Genomic DNA, 6,608 nt, shown 5'->3' on the forward strand with positions numbered 1-6,608 from the left:
AGGTTCTCTATTTTTACAATTGCCGTTTTTCATTGGCGTTTGGCGGAAGATTGAATAGTTAAAAGTACGTGAATAAAGTTCTCGACGCTCTGTTTTAAATAAACGAAAACATTGGAACGGCGTTTTACAGCGAATATTTTCATTTAGTTTTTATCGCACAAAAATAAATAAAAGCGTCTGCAGCCAGTTCTGGTGGGTTAAAAATTGCTGTTTATTGTCTGACTTTTGGAATGTGGGAGTTGATAGCATAATGGGAAAAATGGTTTAAGGGTATTTGGAGAGAAATTCCTCGCTCCTGAAGTATAGTCCAGCTTCTTCGAAAAATTATATTATCTTTGAGTTTGTGGTATTTTACTTATTTTATGAAAACACATTGAAGTTAAAATAAAAATATATACATAATACCAATTACCTGAATTTTGGTGGGCTGGAAACCACCATGAGGGTACCGGGGGCAAGGATTAACCAGTGACATCCGCGCCGACTCGACATCTGCTTTTTTTCTCTGTTTTTTTTCCGACAAATTATTATCTTAACCGAAAAACCGTAAAATCGAAAAATTCAAAGAACGAGCAACAGAAACGTCAAAAATTGAAAATTTGAAAAATTCAGAAATGGGAATGTTGTAAAATTTGGAAATCGAAAACTTGAAAACTTGAAAAAACGAAAAATCTAAAAATTAAGATCGGAAAATCGAAAAATTTATTAAAAAATGGGGAAATCAAATCAAAAAATCGTAAATTCGAAAAATTGAAAAATCAAAAAAGAATAGCAAATTTGGAAAATTGAGAACTGAAAAATTCCAAAACTGAAATGTCCAAAAACCGAGAAATCAAGAATTCAAAAAAAAGAAACACTGAAAAATTGAAGCATCGAGAACTTGAACCGTGAAAAATTTAAAAAATCGAGAAAGCTGAACATCAACAAAAAATCGGGACGGCATACAGACGGACGGACAGACGGACAGACGGAAACCGGAGATCCATTTCTTCGTACTCTAGAGGCTATGAAAGATTGAAAAAACGTAAAAGTAGAGAGTCATCCGACGGGCTCGATTAAGTAATGCTCTGGAAGTAAAAATAAAAAAATTGAAAAATTGAAAAATCTGGAAATTAAAATCTTGAAAAATTTGAAAATCGAAAACTTAAAAAAATCGAGAAATCCAAAAACGAAAATTTTTAAAAATCCTAAAATTGATGCCGGGTAATTGACAATTCGAAAAATCAAAAAAATTATGAAACGATTTGAAAATCGAAAAATTAAAACATCAAAAAATGATAAAATTAATAAATCGAAAAACTGAAAAATCGTAAAACTGAAAAGTCAAACAAAGAATCGAAAAATTGAAAAAACGAGAAATCGAAAATTCGAAAAATTGATTAAAAAATTTAAAAATCGGGAACTCAAAACCTCAGAAAATCGTAAATTCAAAAAATTGAAAAATCAAAAATGTATAGAAAAAACGAAAAAGTGAAAAATTCCAAAACTAAAATGTCGAAAAATTAGGAAAATCCAAAACTTAAAAAAATAAAGATATCCAAAAAACCGAAAAGACGAAGATTTTTTAAAATCTAAAAACTGATGTCGTGAAATCGAAAATTCGAGAAATTGAAGAAATGATCGAACAATTTCAAAATTGGAAAAGTAAAACTTCAAAAAAATCGTAAAATTGAACAATTGAAAAATCGCAAAATGTAAAAATTAAAAATAGAAAAAAAAAGAAAATCGTAAAACTGAAAAATAAACAAAAAAAAATTGTTAAATCGAAAAATTGAAAAATCGTAACGTCGAAAAGTTGGAAAAACAAAAATCGAAAGTCCCAAAAGTCGAAAAATCGAAAGTTCAAAAATCGAGATATTGAAAATTGAACTATTGACATATCGAGAAACATGGGCGATCGACAAATCGAAAAAATCTGAAAAATAAAGAAATCGAATTATCCCAAATTCGAAAACCTGAAAAATCTAAAACCGAAAAACCGAAGGATCCAGAAATCGGGGCATAAAAAAATCAAAAATTTTAAAGTCGAAAAAATGGAAAATCATAAAACTAAAAAGTCTAAAAAAGAATGGAAAAATTGAAAAATCGTTACGTCCAAGATGGAAAAATAAAAATCGAAAAGCAGAAAAGTGGAACAATCGAAAAATCGGAAAATGTAAACATTAAAAAATCAATAAACTGAAAAATCATAAAACTGTAAAGTCAAAAAAGAATCGAAAAATTCAAAAATCGGGAACTTGAAAAATTCCGAAATTGAAATGTTGAAAAATTGGGAAATCGAAAAATCGAAAAATCGTTACCTCGAAGAGTTGGAGAAACAAAAATTGAATAAGTAGCCGAAAAGTGCAAAAATCTAAAAATCGGAAAACCGAAAATCAAAAAATCGAAACATCGAAAATTGAACAATTGATATATCGTGAAATTGAAACACTAAAAAATAAAGAAATCGAATTAGCCCAAATTCGAAAAATTGAAAAACTGAAAAATCTAAAACCGAAAAGTCGAAAAATCGAAGGATGGAGAAATCGGAATATGTATAAAAAATTTAAAAATCTAAGATTTAAAAAACTGAGTAATTAAAAATCGAGAAATCGAAACATCAAAACATTAAAAAATTGAACAATCATTGAAATGTTGGAAAATTGGAAAATCGAAAACTCAAAAAATTGAGAAATCCAAAAAAACGAAAAGCCGAAAAATTTTAAAAATCCAAAAACTGAAAATTCGAAAAATAAAAAAATCACGAAAAAGCTTAAAAATCGGAAAATCAAAACATCAAGACTGCTTAAAATTGAAAAATCTAAAAATTGAAAAATGTAAAAATTGAAAAATGGAAAAACTGAAAAATCGTAGTCAAAAAAGAATCGAAATATTGAAAAATCGCGAAATTGAAAAATTCCAAAACTGAAATGTCGAAAAATTGGGAAATCGAAAAATTGAAAAATCTAAAATTTTAAATAGGTATTGAAAAATTGGAAAATCGAGAAATCGAAAAAACGGAAGGCGAAAATTTTTAAAAATCTAAAAATCGAAAAAATTGTTTAAAAAATTTAAAAATCGGGAAATTAAATCATCAAAATTGAAAAACTGAAAAACGGAAAAATGTAAAAATTAAAATATCGAAAAACTTAAGAAACGTAAAACTGAAAAATCAAAGAAATAAGAATCGAAAAATTTAAAAATAGAGAAATTGAAAACTTCAAAAGTGAAATGTGAGAAACTGGAAAAGCCGAAAATTGGAAAAATCGAGACATAAAAAAATTAATAATTGACACATCGAGATTTTGAAACATGAAAAGAACAAGAAATCGAAAAATTGAAAAATAAAGAAATCTAAAAATTGTTTAAAAAATTTAAAAATCGGGAAATTGAAACATCAAAAAATCATAAAATTGAATAACTGAATGGTCAAAGAAAGAATCGAAAAATTGGAAAATCGACAAATCGAGAAAACAGAAAGCGAAAATTTTTAAAAATCTAAAAACCGATGTCAGGAATTCAAAAATTCGAAAAATGAAGAAATTGATTAAAAAAATAAAAAAATGTGGAAATAAAACATCAAAAAATCGTAAAATCAAAAAATTGAAAATAGGAAGAAAGTAAAAATTAGAAAATCGAAAAACTGAAAAGCGTATTTAACACAAAACATAAAAAAGCTCGAAAAATTGGAACATCGAGAAACTGAAAATTTCCAAAACTGAAAAGTCGAAAAATTGGGAAATCGAAAAATTAGGAAATCGAAAAATTGAAAAATCTAAAATTTAAAAAATCGAAACATTAAAAATCTAGAATTCGAATCTTCAAAAAATTGACAAAATTGAAAAACCCTGAAATTGAAATGTTGAAAAATTGGAAAATCGAAAACTTGAAAGAATCTAGAAATCCAAAAAAAAGAAACGCCGAAAATTTTTAAAAATCTAAAAACTGATATCGAGAAATCGAAATTTCGAAAAATAAAAAATTCATTAAAAAATTTAAAAATCGGGAAATCAAAACATCAAAAAATCTTAAGATCAAAAAACTGAAAAAACTTAAAAATCGAAAAAGTGAAAAATCGTAAGACATAAAGTCAAACAAAGAATCGAGAATTCGAAAAATCGAAACATCGAAAATTTAAAAATCGACGAATCGAAACGTCAAAAAATTGAAAAATTGAAAAATCCTTCACTGAAATGTTGAAAAACGAAAATTTAAAAAAATCAAAAAACTGATACAGGAAAATCGAAAATTCGAAAAATCAAAAAATTGATTAAAATAATTAAAAATCGGGAAATTGAAACATCAAAAAATTGAAAAACGACGAATGTAAAAATTAAAAAACCGAAAAACTCAAAAATCGTAAAACTGATGAAACGTCAGAAACTGAAAAACGTCGAAAAGTTGGAAAAACAAAAATCGAAAAGCCGAAAAGTCAAAAAATTGAAACATCGAGAAACTGAAAGATGAAAACATCGAGAAACCTATAAACGGAAAAAAGAAAAAAATGGAATTAGCCCAAATTCGACAAAATGGAACATCGAAAAATTGAAAAACCGAAAAATCTAAAACCAAAAAGTCGAAAAATCGAAAGATCGAGAAATCAAAACATCAAAAAATGGAAAAATTGATACGTTGAAAAATTAAAAAATCGAAAAATCGAACAATTGAAAATGTAAAAGTTGAGAAAAATTGGAGAATCGAAAAATTGAAAAATCGTTCAACTCGAAAAATTGAGAAACTGAATAATTCAAAAACGGAGAACTTGAAAATTTGAAAAATCGAAATGTACAAAAATTTAGAAATCGAAAAATTGAAGAATAAAATAAAATGAAAAATTCCAAAACCAAAATATCGAAAAATTAAGAAATCGGTAGATATAGAGAAATCGAAGAATTGAAAAGCCGAAAAATCGAAAAATATACTATAGGATAATACTATACTTCCAAAAATCTCGATATCAAGGATAAAAATCCAACACGGGTTCATAAACTTCAAGTTCAGGCTTATCTTACTTCAAAGACTTAAATATAAATAACATTTAAATAAATTCTTCAAATTTATATTGATGTTTTTCGAAAAATCTGTATGCTTAGGGTAAAAACTCAACACGGATTCATAAATCACATGTATAGGAATATGTTATTTTATAAAATCTATATGATATTCTAGACAGATAGACGGAAACGGGAGACCTATTTTGTCGTACTGTATGAGGAACCATCGAGGAAACATGAAAGTAGTCAACCGCCTGATGGACTCTCGTTTACAATACTTTCTAGCTTATATTCGAAAAGTAAAAAGAAACGAAAGACCCCCATAATTGTTTCAAAGCAGAGGTCTCAAAACTTTTTCAAATTTTTTCAGAAATAAGAAAAAAATATATTTCACATACTTAAATCACAAATAAAAGATTATGCCACTCTATACATTTCAATCAAGAACACTAAAAATTTTATAAAATAATGTGCTTGTGGTATGAATTTGCCTTTGAGGAGACAAGATTAATCAAATTTTATTTTCTTTTGCTTTTATTTTATTATTCATCATGTATGTCATGTTGCAGCAGCACAACGATGTATAACGTTCGCTTAGAGATATTTTTTGCATTTAATACCCCACGTGCATCGAAACTATTACGTATAATTTAAAATGATTGATTTTCCTGTGAATACGCTGCAAGAATATCAAAGGTCAGATTATTATGTTAATTTTCCAGAGAAACTTGACAGTTTAAGGTAATGAATTTACAATACACCTTACAATATCTATTACCTAAATGATTTATGGAGCACTCGATGCACTGTTGCACATGGTGTAATCTACCTAAATTAATTTGCCTCACTTTAGAATAACAACACCCTAATTACGATCATCACCGAAATATTCATCTCTTGTCGAAAATTTATCCGCCGTGTTGCGAAATTACAGCAAGCTTATGTTTTGTTCGAACATTCACAACCCCGTTTTGGGTTCGTTATGGACGAACCACGAGTAATATTTTGAAATTCTGTTTCATACAGGATTAGTTCTCTATTTTTGATAATGCAGAAACGTAAATAGAGGACCCACTCTACACCGAAGTAGAAAGTTGGCGGTTTTAAAGAAGATCAGAGTCGTTTCACGGCTACAACTTAATTCAAGTAATTCTCGCAGAAGGAAGTTTTTATGTAAATCCCTAATCAAATTTCACACCTGTCTCGAGCGCTTATTTATTAAAAATCTGTTCCCGTTTTACGATAAAAGTTGTAAGCGAAGTTGGCGTCGTAGAATGCGGAGCGGCGTGTTTACATGCACACTACAAAAACGATCCAAAGTTCGGTAGTGGAATTTAGTTTACATCACGATACGTAAGCACATGTGAAAGTACAATGGGTGTACGATGGAATAATTTTCGTCATTCTCGAGAAACTTGAGCCAAAGTTTGTGGATGTTTGTCAGATGCTTGCCATAAGACACCTCGAGAAATTGCTCTATCTCATTAATGCTGTAATAAGGGCACATAAACGAGTGTATAAAACACAGAGATAAGGTTACGCATTATTAAATAAGCTCTTTATTTATAATTAGGCTTTATGAAAATTGCGAAATTACGGCAAACGCATTTTGAGTAGGGCGAAACGAGACAGCGG

The sequence above is a fragment of the Zophobas morio genome, unplaced genomic scaffold (assembly GCF_036711695.1).
Source record: "Zophobas morio isolate AGI-343-1 ecotype UQ-CSIRO unplaced genomic scaffold, CSIRO_AGI_Zmor_V1 ptg000004l, whole genome shotgun sequence".
NCBI classification, from domain to species: domain Eukaryota; kingdom Metazoa; phylum Arthropoda; class Insecta; order Coleoptera; family Tenebrionidae; genus Zophobas; species Zophobas morio.